Source organism: Sphaerodactylus townsendi, linkage group LG03 (assembly GCF_021028975.2).
Source record: "Sphaerodactylus townsendi isolate TG3544 linkage group LG03, MPM_Stown_v2.3, whole genome shotgun sequence".
Taxonomy (NCBI): Eukaryota; Metazoa; Chordata; class Lepidosauria; order Squamata; family Sphaerodactylidae; genus Sphaerodactylus; species Sphaerodactylus townsendi.
Genome location: NC_059427.1, coordinates 156,989,140 through 157,003,681, shown reverse-complemented (window position 1 = coordinate 157,003,681; position 14,542 = coordinate 156,989,140). Strand labels below are relative to the sequence as shown.

Below are 14,542 nucleotides of genomic sequence, written 5' to 3'. Positions count from 1 at the left end.
CGTGAATTTGCGATGCGGCGCGAAGTGCTGCTCGACTTCCTCCTGAGTGGCCTGAACGCATGAAATCACGAATACTTCTCGGATGCTGTGGGCCCGGCAAGTGCTACGTGAAACGGTGTTTTTAATTCGGGTTCCTTCGCACTCATTGCAGATTGGATCCAGTTGGGGTCCCAAGTGGCGCCTTCGTTTGGAATACGGCGGCTTCGTCAAGGAGGCCATGCGCCCAAAAACCACTACTGTGTTCCACCAGAGTCAAGCCCAGCCGCCATTTCTACCGAAACTTTCACCTCTGAACGCCAGTCACCGACTGGGATTGTGTCTTTGACTTCGCGGAGGGCCAGGTCATCTAACGCCAACTTCGTCCCAAGAAACAAAACCAACCGCTCCAGCTCAGCGCTACCCGGTCTGCCAAACCACCACGCAGAGTCAGGGTCGCCTCCCCACAGGCTCGCTCTAAAAGCGGTTCACCGAAGGCGCACCCAGAGGAGGGGAAGCAGCTGTTTCTGCCTTTTCTTCAGCCCCCCCCATGGACATGGGGCTGGCCCGACTCCTGACCAGCGGTGAGTGAAGGCAGCGCTCCCATTACTTTTCAAGCTATATTCTGGCCAACCCCGCTAAACACACTAATTTCCTCGCATTATAAAGGCCTTCGGCCCTTGTGGATCTCCGGCTGCTCCCACTGCTTAATGCGGCCCCAGGTGTGAGAGGAGCTAGGTCTGGACCGAATTCCCCTGGCTAAGCCCATACCATTCACTCTCCAAATGGACGGCAGCCCCTCGGGGAACGGTGGAAGGACCGGCCCAGGTACAAAAAACACAAGCCGGTTCTCCTCACGTCATCGCGCCGACCATTGGGAAGAAAATTAGTTTTATTTTGGCGCCCAGTGGCCAGAACCTCCATAGTTTTGGGCATGCCTTTGGTTATTGTTACATGAACCAAAGTTCATTTGGAAAGAACGGATCCTAGAATTCACTTCGACCCTCCCTCTGCGGTAGAACACATAGATTGGGGAGAAAACTCCAACGTCTCCCTGACACACCCCCCCTCCCTGGCTTCCTCAGTGATTGCTCCCAATTCTATTGGCATCCCACCTGCATATCATGATCTAGCCAGAAGTTTTTCAGGAGCAGGAATCGCGATCAGTTGCCACCCCACAGAGACACTGACTGTAAAATTGTCATACAACGCAGGGCTGCAACTACCCAAAGGTAGAATCTACCGCATGAGTCCTTAAATGAGGAGAAGCGCTGAACTTCAAGTGCCTTCTTGGACAAGAACCTTGCTCAGCGGGTTCATAATGGCGGGAACTACCAAACAAGCACACCACGCCTGCTCTCCGCTTTGTTCGTCAAAAAGAAAGATGGGTCTTTACGGCACTTTGCACAGATTATCGAGGAGTCTCAATCGCGGTCTCCCCTGTGTCCAATAAATATCCTTTTGCTCTCTTTGATCAAGGACCTTTTAGCATGCACTTTCGGCAAAGGACGCATTTTTACTAAATTGGACTTGAGAGAAGCTTACTACACCACAGAGTCAACAATTGAATTGCTGAAGGCTATGAACACCTTGACTGCGCTTTTAACACCAAAGTTTGGACAGTTTGAATATTTAATAATGCTATTCCAGGTTAAGTGGGGCCCCCGGAGCTTTTTTTATGGCCCTTATCAACGAAGTTCTCCATGATTTACTGTACAAGGGGAGTTGTTGGCATATACTTAGATGACGTTTTAATTTACTCACAAACCATAGAAGAGCATGAAATATTGGTTCGAGAGGTATTGAAACGCTTTGCTTGACAACTCTCTCTTTGCCAAACTCTCCAAATGCTGTTTTCATCAGACCTCCATTGACTATTTTGGGTTACCGGATCTCACCGCTTGAGGGGCTTAAAAATGGATCCTGCTAAAATTGACGCAGATCCTCCAATGGCCTGCCCCCACCAACCGCAAAGAACTCCAGTCGTTTCTTGGTTTTGCTAATTTCTATCGTGACTTTGCTTACCCCAATTAAGCTGAACTGACTCCTCCCTCTCACAGACCTCTCTTACGCACTAAGGGTAAAAGATCCACTGTTCGCCATAGGCCCGGGGCCCCCCTTTCCTGGTCTGAGGAATGTCAAACAGCCTTTCAACTATTAAAATTCATGCGTTTACCACCAGACCTATCCTAAAAAGCACACCCTGACCCAGATCTCCCGTTTGTGGTGAGTTCACGTGGATGCCTCGGACCAAAAGCACTTGGGGCTGCCCTGTTGCAGAAAAAAATAAAGATGGTAGAGGCTGGTTCCGTGTGCTTATTTGTCCTAAAAAAAATTCTTCTGGCGCCGAACTCAACTGGACTGTGGGAGACAAAAGAGACTGCATGGCCATCAAAGTAACTTGCACTCTCCACTTGCGAAGCGCCACTGGCTGGAGGGGCTAAGCCACTTGCCCAGGATTTCAAGTTTGGTCGGATCATAAAAACCTGGCAGCTCTTTCCGCCCCCCTCAAGATGTCCGCGAAAACAACTTCGTTGGGCCGATTTCTTTTCTCGTTTCTCTTTTTTTACAGTCCATTTTTCCCTGGGAAAACCCGCTAACAAACTGGCTAGCCAGCGGCTCTCGCTTCTACCCGAGGAAGTGGAGCTGCCTTGCACGGAGACATTCCACGCACTGTTCTTTCCCCCTCCCAGTTGGGGTTGGCTGTCACCTCGATCTCCAACGTCCACTTCTCCTCCACCCCCCATTCCCAGTCTGTCCTCTCCTTTCCCCTCACGCGGAACTGGAGGAGGCCCGGGGCTGCACGAGCCTCCAGTGGTCGAAGGAGACTCCCAATTGCGTTTGGAGAATGGAGTTTGTGAGGAGGGGAATGTTGGTACGTGCCTCCCCTCCGCCAAGCAGGTTCTTGAAGCTTCGCCATCAATGATGCCCGCTCGGGCTGGACATTTTGGCTTTTTTTTGAAAATCCTCTGCATTTAGCCCCACGGCAGTTCTGGTGGCGCCAAGTAATGCGCAAAGACATTGAGGCATACATTAAAGGCTGCTCGGTTTGTGCAGAAGCCAAAACCATCTCCCGGAAAGCCCCATGGACTATTGAAACTCCTCTCACGGTAGCCTCCGCCCTTTGGCCAGGAAGTCATCTCCATGGATTTTATTACAGATTTGCCCGAAAAGTCATGGCAACTACGGTTTTATGGGTGGTGGTAGACTTATTCTCTAAAAGCAAGCTCCATTTTATTCAATAGCTTCCATCCCCTCCGCTCCTAAGTTGGCACGGCTGTTTATTCAACATGTTTACCGTCTCCATTCCGCCCCACGTTATATTGGTCTCCGGATCCCTTGCCCCCAATTCATCTCAAAGTTCTGGGAAGCGTTTTTGGGGTTGTTTGGGGCCGCCCCGGACGTCGCCGCCGCCTACCACGTTCAAAGTGACGGGCGTAGACGGAGAAGAACGAACAGAACCCTAAAGCAGTATTTACGTTGTTACACCAACTACCACCAAGACACAATTTGGTGCGTAGCTTATTCCGTTCTTGAAGTATCGCCTACAACAATGCGGTTCATAGTGAGTACAAAGAAAAACCCCTTTGAAATTGTGTCACAATGGTCGCCTCCTTCCCGCCCGTTGCCACAACTACCCGCAGCAGCTTTGGACCCCCCAGAATTTTCAACAATGGATTTCATCCCTAGTCGAGGGATGGAAGTGCAGTCCAGACCGCCTTACAACAAGCAAAGGACTCCCAAAAACTGCAAGCGGATAAACATCAGCGGCGGATTTTCCTCTGGCGTGTGGGCTCCTGGGTGTATTTATCTACAAAAAATCTCAGAGACGTGCATAAATATTCCAAACTTGGCAAGAGATTTGTGGGACCTTTTCAGATTACTAAAGTGATTAATGATGTCACTGCCCGCTTAGATTTGCCTAACTCTCTTAGTAACATCCATCCTGTCTTCCATTCCAGCTTGCTCCGAAGAGGCTCCCGCTTCCGACAGTGCCTGGCACGACTCCGCGGAGAGGCCCCCACCGACTATTATTGATGGCCACAAGCACTCGACTAAATTGACGGCTATCCTGGACTCTGGCTGTAATCGCGAACGCTTGCAATATTTAGTCTCTTGGGTGGGATATTCCTCTCTGGGTATAATCAATGCGGTTTATTCCGAAAATATTGAAGCCCCCAACCCTTATTTCTTGCTTTCCAATCGCGCCTTTCCGCGCGATAAAACCTGGGGAAGGGAGGTGCTTCTTTAGGGGAGGCAGAGTGTAAAGGATTCAATGGTGTTGATGGTAGAAGTAACCTTGAGTGCATTCCACAGCCCGGGCTGAAAATGGGCCAGATGTGCATCGGGCGAGACTTTATTCCTTCTTGTGAGGCGGAGATGAATACTCCGTTCCCATGGGAAGCAGGAAGGGGGGATGGGGTGAATGGTGTTATAACCTGTGCTTCTGGCGGGAAGTGCCATTCCTGCCACTGCGTGTACTTGAGCTTTCTAAGATGTCTTAATAAATGGACTTTTACTCCCAAAAGCCTTTTATTTCTGCTTCTATGGAATTCCTTACAGCTGGCTTGTAAAATCATAAGTATTCATAATTTGAAAATGAGCACAAGTGTAAAATAGTAACTAAAATTGTCTATGTGGACTTAGTGGATAATCTTGGTGCAGTACAGAACAGTGTATCCTTGGATCCTTGCACTTGTTATTTTTGCCAGTGTTTAACTCCAGAATAGAGTTTGTAGTAAGAAATACATCATGTGATTTGCTGTGTATACAGTCATCAAGTTCTGAAGTCTGATCCCCCCCCTTCTCTTTACCATTCAGAAACAGCCTGTACTTAATCTGTTTGAGATCGTGAATCAGTATTAAGAGGTTACATACAACGGCATTCAGATTTTGTTTCAAACCAGGAAGCTTTTAAAGAATCATCCTGTTTTAGGAGCAACTCTCATCCCCTTTCCAGGAAAAAAATGAACAGACTCTGTCTTTCATATGGGGTCATGGTAGTTGGATGATTAGCTCTTCCGCTTTCACCCAACTCTCTCCCTCTTCTCCAAGAATACCCTCAGTTGTTGTGCGCATTGAGAACACAAATGGGAGGACGCTGAAAAAAGAACGTTGACCAAAAAAGGAGCACTTTGCACAAGCAGTTAATGATGAGAACAAACATTTTTACAGTGTATTGCTAACACTTGTTTATTCAGAACTCTTTCAGGTATTTCCTCTTGGAAAAATCTGGACCTTTACTCCTTCAGCTGCAGATGCAAGGATAATACACACTACACAGGTAAGTAAGGGAACTGGGTCCCTTATTTCAAATATTCACTACTGCAAATATCTTCTTTTCTGCCCCCACACATGTACTTACTACATCAGTGGTGGCGAACCTATGACACACACGATGCAGGTTGGCACAGGTGGCACCCTCAAGAGCCCCTCTTTGTGGAGCCATCGTGTGCTTTTGTCGCCCCAGTTTGGAGGCACTTTCGGCAGTGGCATAAGCACTTGGCAAGGGCAAGGGGAGTGTGACGCACTGGGCGCATTCTCCCTGGGTGCAGTTTCCCCTTGCTCTGCCCCTGACACTCAGTCACTAAAAGGTTCACCATCACTGTACTAGATATTAGATCAACCACTTTTTCTACCTCAAAGTTGCTAGTAGTAAGTATGCACAGTATAGAAACCTCTTCCCATGGGATAGACTAGCAGAACGTGACCATATTGTTGGTGGGATGCCATGTCTGCTTCACTTCTTATGCAAGTGGGGAAAACAGGGAGCACAACTTCCAGCTACTCCTACCATGTTTATAATCTCATTTGCCTTGCAGAACAAGAGCTCTACTGAGCAGTCCAGACAAAAACTAAATACAGAAATCCACTGCCATTTCCTCCAAGTAAGTACTGGCCCAGTCTCCCTCACCCAGGGAATCTCATTGGGTTGGAAACTGTGATCTGTCAGAAGAATGTTCTGATGGTTATGGATCTTCCCTGATTCTCTTCCCTCAGCAGTCTTTTCTGACCTTGAGAAAGTTTAATCCTGGGATTGTGGATGAAGAGGCCTCAGTAGGGAAGGGAAAATGGATGAAATCATTCTCTTTGCCTCATTTGTCAGTAGAGCTTCACCGTCAGAACAGGAAGAAGGGAGCAATTAACTTCCTCCTCATTTTGACTCAATGGTCTGTGTGGCTGTTAGTCCTTGTGGGTCCTGTGACCCTAGAAATGAACTTTCTTGGGGCTAGAAAGAACAACTGAGGGAGAGGGGAAGATCTGTGATTCTTGAACTGGATAAAGCCTAGAGTGTGGGAATGCCATGGAGGTAGGGAGATATGGGAACTAGAAGAGTGCAAATGCAGAGTGTTGAGCTCGCTTGCTGTCTGTTGCTTTCACGAAACATTACTGGCCTTTTGTCTCTTGGCTATTTACAGACAGCCTTCCAACGAGGTATAGGCCAGGATCGATCCTGTTCACATTGCAGTGTCAACCACCTGCTGAGCCAGCAACATGACTGACATCTGAAGCCACTGCTCTTGACTGTCTTGCTGTGGGATTGACAACAGTCTTGTTCTAGTTTGGCTTCTGCAATACCAGAAGCTTCTTGACAGACATTTGTTTGATCAATGCACTTTGATGCAGACGGCTCCACCTGTGATTTTTCAGTTTGTACAACGATTGAAGGTACACTGTTGGCAGCCTTTTTTATCTGACTGACATTTAGAACTATATTCCTGATGTTGGTCAATGAATTCTTTATGGTGATCAAATCCCATCCCATGATCACCTCTCACTCATTCTACATTCGATCCCCACTTTTAGTAATCTTGGCTGTCTTTGCCATGGAACTCACAATGGCAGAGCAACCAGAGGTTCCTCTGCTGTGCACATGTCTGCACAGTTGTGGTTTAACAAGGCACGCTTTGTGGGAAGTTGCTAAGCAAAACAGTGGAGTCTGGAGCAGTCTGCTGGCACAATCTTCCTGTTTCCTGTTATGTGCGGTAAACCATACAGTCTACAGGATGGGAAAGGGTGGCAGAGAAAGAGGGTTGTTGGGATAAATTGGAGCAGGTAGTTGGAGCGAACCTCATAAATGCAGCATAAGGCATGCTGTCAGAAGGTGTTAATTAAAATGGTGGAGTGGCGAATCAACGTGAGCAGGCCCACCCAGTTGACTGGGTCTAATGAGGTAGAATCTTAACTGTGTCTTGGACTCTTGGGGCTATTTGATAGGTAGTCCCATGAAACACTTGAATCAGGGACTACAGGCATACTAAGTCCGCTCAAGTTGATACATCTTTCTTGTTAGTCTTTCCTGATCTGGTATATAGTTCTGTTTTTTGTGCTAAAACAATGGAAAATTCCAGGTATCTCTTGATTTGTATCTATTTTCTCTGTGTGTTTTTGTTTAGAGAATTGATCTGCAGTGTGTGACATGTGGGATCTAGTCCTGGCTTTTGCTTCAGGCCAAGGAGTGAGTTTTGCCTTATTGCTGGTCTTTTCCTTGGTGGGGTTGAACCCCATTACTCCTGGTTTTCACATGAATGTTTTTCTCCAGAGAAGAATGGGGAAAAGGACAGAATAACTGTGAATTGCTTCTTATGCTCTGCTTTTTTGTCGTGCCAAAGGCTGCTTGCCAGAACATTTTTCTCTCTTGGGTCTGGACCCCTTGACAGAGGCCACAGCTGTTCTGAGCTTTCTTCCCTCTGTATCCATTGGCCAAAAGAAAACATGTTTGCAGGGTAGGATTCATTCAGCATTTTCCAAAAGTTCAAAGAGTGTTAGGCCCTTTCCGCACGGCCAAAACAAAGTGGGGTGCAGCCAGGGTACATGAGCCTGGTGCAGGCCCGGGCTGATCGCACGCCTCTGTGCAACCGGCCCCAGAGCTAACCCGGATTACCAACGCGCCTTCAAGTAATGGAGGCGTGCCTTTTTTCTTTTCCTTACCTCCTGCCGATGTGCAACTATGCAGGCAGGCACATTTGAACCCCTCAGAGCCTTGCTGTCCCCAGAAGTGCCTGTGTGGCTCCACAGATGGGAGCTGGGATTTAAACAAAAAACCAGTACAGCTGCATGACATGCCTCCTGCTCGGCTGTTTGGTCAGCTGTGGTTGCAAGGCACGTTAACACAAAAGAATAGTTCAAATCATGATTCTTGAAAAAACCGGGTTGGGGGGAGGGAAACATGGATTGGATTCACATTAGGAGCGGGATCCGTGCGAAGTCCCCCCCCCCAGGTTTTATCCCACCCTTAACCCGTGTTAATTGGCCCTTGTGGAAAGGGGCACAGTTACAGAACTGTTACTGGGTCTGCTATAGTTCTCTCTATGCCAGTGGACATTGTTTCCTACATCCTTTCCCTTGCTGTGTTGTTTGTGTGCATGAGGGGAGGGTGACGTAAGGGAAGTGTGCCAGTGTTGCCCCACATTTGGTTGGGTGCTTCTATATGTGGCTGGTATAGAGCCACTGTTAGCATTCTACTCTGTGATTGGTGGTTGTGGGCAGTGTCATTGAAGATTTTCATGCAGCTCTGCCTTCTAGAGTGGGATCCTTTTGTCATTTCCTTACCAACAAATTAAAGGATGCCAACTAGCTATGTGGTACTGGACCATAATTGGTGATGTGCCAGTGTCTGTGGTGTAGATTAAACTGTAAGTGATCTAATTCCTTAGACCATAGGTGTCAAACTTGTGCCCCTCCAGATGTTATGGACTACAGTTCCCGACACGCTAAAGTATCATGCTGGTGCAGGGCATGATGGGAACTGGGCAAGGGGATGATAAAATTTTATAGGGATCCGTACTATCCTGGAGGGCCAGCTGGAGGTTGGACACCTGGGTACCTTTTAGAACCAGATCCCTATACTGCAGTGATTCTCTGTGCAGCACAACTGTTGTGAAAATGATTAAACATTACCACATTCTCATGGTATAAACCTAGACTTCATCTGATTGCATTTAATCTTTGTTTATGCAAACATCCTGATTTTATAACGAGAATGCTTTTGCACATTAAAACAGAAGCCAATTAAGTTAGACCAGGCAAATTGGCAACTATCATTCACCTGTATACGTTTTCTTGCATTGTAACTTTTATTTAGTTGCTGTATATTGTCTTCCCCAGCATGCTGCTCGAACACTTCCTGAACAAACAGACAGATCTTCTTATTAACTGTCCAGAGCTAATATGAAATATGTAACAACATATTTGTATATCTGATTTGCTGTTCTAATAAAACCCTTTTCATATCCTATAAGAGGCGTTTCAGTAATTTAAGTGACTGAGCTGAAAATGACTAGCGATATTACTATATCTGTCAAAAGAAAGAGCAAGTGTTTAAGAACTTAAGCATTTTCTTGTTTTGTAGGCTAGTTTACATTTTGTTTTTAAGATGGATGCTTACATTTTACACTAGGCTGGAACATCAGAGTTGCTTCTCAGCAAGATGGCTGATACTGATTTCAGGATCAGAAATGGCAATGCTTGAATGCTATTTTTGATGCTTGGTATGTGGGCAGTGAGCACGCAAAATGTAGAAATTACCTTGCATTCATCACTCTGTGATGGAAGTATTTGCATCTTTTGCTTTTGCAAAAAGACAAAAGAAATTGTCACAGGATATTCCAAGATGGCTGAAACATTCAGGAAAATCCTAGAAGACAGTTTTACAGAAGATTGTCCGGTGTTCTTAGTGAATATTCAGGCAAATTTGTGGAGGAGGAAATAACCCTATCAGCTTGGAATTAATTTTTAATGTGTATGTGTGTAATTTGTGAATACCCATGCTATTCCATACACAGTTCTATATCTGTGGCTGAATGTGTTAAGGAGGCATTTGCTCACCTATTTCTATACTAGGTAGAATTATTTTTGCAGTCTCTCTCTTATCTAGTTTCTTTCTGTTACTTCCTAAAGAAATTTTCATCTTTGAAAATGGGCCAACTAACGTTCGTAGTTAGATAATATAGTAAATCAGAAGCATTTCAATCTACCCCCAAATTACAATTTTACATCATTGTTTCTGGAAGTTGTAGCATAAACAAACTATTATTCCCATCTACTACTACCTTAGACTTACCTGCTTACATTTTGCATGCGAGAACACTTTACATTTCCTGCCTTGAGACTGCAGTACCAGGACCCTCATACGTTTTTATTACTTCAAGGACCTCCCTGAGTTCGGTGGCTGGCTGGCACATGTGTGTTGTTGTTTTCTTGTATGTGCTAGTTTTATGTATTTTGAATGTTATGCAATTTATTCACTTTTACTGGTTATTAGACACTATTAAATAGAGCATGTGGCTACCTAATTTTGTTCTGTGTTCATTTATTAACCTGTAGCCTGCAGTTTTCTAGTAGGTTTCTCTTTTATATAATCTGGGTCTAGACAGCCCATACATCTGCAGAATATACTTCTACTATCAGGGAAAAGAGCGCCACTTGTGCTATGTCTAATTCTGCAGTGGAACAGTTCTGGGGGGAAAGAAGGGAAGCAAGTAGAAGAGGGAGCTGGAAGAACTTGGCACTCATGGAACTTGACATTCAGGGTCTTTTGGATTTTTAGCCTCATTTTGATGAACCCTATAGTATTAATGGAGTTAAAATGTGTACATAATATTATGCCCTAGAAAAGAGCTTTTTAGGATTTATTAACCAAAACTATACATCACATTTGAAATATTACGTGTCATACTCAAAATCACATCCAAATACTTTATAAAAATACCTCAGGTCTTCTTCCTCTTTAGGCGTATATTGGGAGAAATAGAGAGCAGGATGAAGAGTTGTGCCGTTTTGAAAATGCGACTTACATCGTGACTTGGGTCTGGTAAAACAGTTGGTGTTTTGCGCGGGGAGTCTTATCCTTCCTTTTGTATTGCCGCTGGTATGGTATGGTAGGAACTGGTATGGTAGGAACTCAAATAATGCAGAAGTACTTGTAAGCAAGCTACTGTAGGGTGAAGACTTTCTACTAGATTCTTAAGTCTCCTTTTGCTCATGGCTCCTGCTAATTTGTGTGATGAATAAATGTTCTCTTGTATGCTAGACTGAAGTCTAATGTGTTGCCTCTCTTCAAGTTGTAGGTTCACCCTTTGGTGCCTTAGAGTTCAAATTAGGTAGGTGAACAGGGAAGGGGAGAGAATTTGAGTTGATAGGTTTAGCATACAGCAGGCCTTGTTACAGTCTGAAGAGATCAATTGAATGGCACTGAATGTGGTGACTGGTACACCTGTCTTTCTCCAGGCAGCGTTCATTCTGTAGAGCTGAGAATATACCATTAACACTGAAAAAAGAACAATGTGGGATATCTTTCCAGCTTTGCTTCTAGAAAACAACAGTGCTATCTTTAGCAGTGTTACTCCTTTCTAAGCCCATCTACTTCAGTAGATTTAGAAAGGTATAACTATTTAGGATTGCACTGTAAGGAGTTTCTACATTCTATAAATAAGTCAACTGGTATAATTTAATATGCTGAATTCTAAATGGTGCATGTTATGTTGTGCAAGGAATTACAGGAAAATAAGTATTGGGTTTAATTAAATTCCCCCAATTTCCGTTTTTTCCCTCAAAAAGGGGAGAGGGGTGAGGTCTGTGGTTTCAGAATTTTACATCTCTTAGATGAATGTTGCCTTTGTGCTTTTTGAAGTATTTTCTGGGCATTTTCCCCACCTGTTCTTTTTAATCCTCCTTTAAAAGACCCACATTGGTCTCTGACAGAACTTTATATTTGAAGCAGTTTCCTCTTTATGTAAACCGCGTGCCTGTTCTGAAGACCATAAAATACTTCATGGACTGAAGAATCAGGTTTTATTTCTGGAATTGTAGTAATAAGAATGATTTAATCTGTAACAGCCGAAGAATATGAACCTCAACAGCATTTCTGTAACTACATGCTAAGTCACCTTCACATTTTAGAAACTGTGTACTTTTAGTGTTAACTATCTAAACTTTACAGATATGTCTTTTCTTATCTCTGCCCTTTGGAAGTTTAAGCATTTTAAGAAACAATCCACATAATACTCCATGTTGATGAACATTCATAATGTTGTGTCTGCTTACTTCGGAAATAAATTCTATTGGCATCTACCGCCACCTCACTGAGTGAAGTTTGCAACCTTCCACTGAAGGAAGAACCACTTCAGTTGATGGGAAAACTTTCTCCAGTCTAAAACAGGATATGTGGCATTGTGTTCAATGTGACTTGTTTTCAGGTAGGTTTGGATAGAATTGCTATCCATACTTGTCATTGGAGCCTACTCTTAAAAATGGTGGATCCAAGTGGACTGGGACTGCCGTCAGACGTCACAACAGTGGGGTGGGGGGAGTGAAACACTGCTTGTGCTTGCATATTCATCTCTCTTCTTCTCCCATTCCTGGTCTTCGGAAGCCTTGTAGCAAAATCCAGTTTATCATGGTATTTTGAACGGAAGCTCCTGGGCATGAGATTATCTTTTCTACCCCCCTCCCACATGATTCTAAATTGAGATTAAGCTGATTTAAATCCTCTAGAGGTTGCAGACTCCATCCCTGTTTAGATGCCTGCATTTAGATGTTAGAGTGAATTGCCTGAATTGATTCAAAGGTTCTGAAACCTGGAAGCGTGTTCCTCACACCGTGGGAGGCAAATACCAAAAGAATGAGTCAGGTGTGTTCTGCTTCAATCCTGATACATGTTTCGTGTAGACTGCTGCCTTAGAATCCTAATACATGTTTCACATACATTTTTTACTTCTCTAAGGGTGAAAGTAAGAAACTCGTCATGATGAACATGGAGTGTTTCTCTGCAGTCACTCGAGGCAGTACTTTTGACCAAGTTCATGGTGAACTTCATGGCTGATATTTGAATAGGGATTCTTAGTTCAGTGCCCATCCTTTTTACCACACAAGCTCCACAGAGGATTTAAGGGGGCCAGTATGACTTTCCATACATTATAGTGGGAAACACTCACTCTGAGTTGCCATGCACTGTTTGTTTTGATTGTATTCAATGTGAGAACATATGTTATTTTAATTGGATGTGTCTAGAAAGAAAGGGAATGCCTCCGCTTCAGTATCAGTGAAATGGTAATGTGTTCGTGTCGAGGGGAAACATCACAAGGCCAGCAATAGATCTGAATCACTCTTTGTGTTTATATATTTTGGAATAAAGAAACTGTTACATCTTTGCCTCAGTAACCCTTGGTACAACTGGAGATATTTTTTTTTGTACTTGGCAATCATCCCTTGCTCCATCGTAAAATTGTTGCAGTCTGCAAACTTGGGCTTCCATCACACTGGACAACATCACCCCTGCCCATTTTTGTAGCTTTGCTTAACATCTAGCCAGAATAAAAGGTTAGTTGAATTTAGAAGTTTGCTTGCTATCTTGTGCTGTTTTGGTTTTCCTTGATACTACCTCACTGTTACTCTTGGATCTCAAGGCACAGTTCACAAGTAATCTCCTGCTGTTATGCTTCAGCTTCAAAACACATCTGAGGCTGAGTTTCCCTCCCATTAACATTATCTTCTTGTATTTAAATATATTACTGGTTTTGAATTTAAACTTTCAACTTTTAAGGAATAATCTTAACTTTAAATTATGTTTTAGAAGATCTGTTGCAATAAGCTTAGAAACTGAAGCTTACAGAGCAGGATGGGCGCTAGCTACAGACAACTTTTAAATGGATAGTAAAGACTTATTTTATTGGCACTGAATCTTCAGCGTTGTCATCAGAGCATGCATTCTGGCCTCTAAAGAAATGGCTATATCACAAAAAGAAAATGAGACATAAGAAAATACATAGTTCCTGGCCTGCATTGATTAAAACCTGTTGGGGGACAGAATTTATTAACCCAGTTAAAGGTAAGTATTTGATGTTACAGTGTTTTAAAAAATAGCAAACAAGATGTAACTCATAGTGTGGGTCAAGGTCTGCTGTCACAGCTTAAAACTCATCCCCTGGCCTGTTTAAAGGCAGATGCTTGTGGAAGCAAACTTTGGGGTGCATATCCTATCAAAGCCCTTGTGTGGTTTGATGTTGCATAAATTGTCTTTTGAGTCAACCTGCAGGGCTGTGCACGCAGGTCTCCTTTGAGATCATTGATGGAGGCACTGGTTTTTTAGAGGCTGGAGAACCAGGGACTTGGGGCCATTAAATACAGCGAAAACATAATTTCTCAAGACTGGAGTAGGCCATCTTGTCGGGTTATCCTTGCCCTCTGTCAAGGAGGCAGGACAGATACTCTGGAGGCTTCCTATTGGTTGTTGGTGCCCGCCACTCCCCAGTATCTTTCCTGCCTCATCAAGAGGTGCAGCACTGTTGCAAGGCTCTGCTTAATAGCTACAGAAATTATCTTTTTTTCCTATATTATTTTCTACTCCTGTTATTTTTTTAATCTGTCTCTTCTTAGTGTCTGCTTCTGTCTTTCCTGGGTATTGTGTGAGCCTCTTTGTGGTGTCTGTGTGCCAGTGAGGGAACCTTCCTGCCATAACCACTGAGGGAAATAGCCATGGCGACGGCGCCATTTTCTCCACCCAGGGAGGCTTTCTGCAAATCGGCTGCTGAGAACACCCGTTCAGCAACCAAGGCTCACCACTCTT

At 44.3% G+C, this 14,542-nt stretch overlaps 1 protein-coding gene across 1 annotated transcript in view; it reads left to right on the top strand.

The window, feature by feature from the left end:
• Positions 1-14,542, top strand: part of CBX5 (chromobox 5) — an 85,462-nt gene that overhangs the window by 8,071 nt on the left and 62,849 nt on the right. Inside the window, exons 2-3 of the mRNA XM_048491489.1 lie at positions 5,178-5,260; positions 5,799-5,864. The gene's annotated coding sequence lies outside the window, so the exon portion shown is untranslated. The remainder of the gene's footprint in view (positions 1-5,177; positions 5,261-5,798; positions 5,865-14,542) is intronic.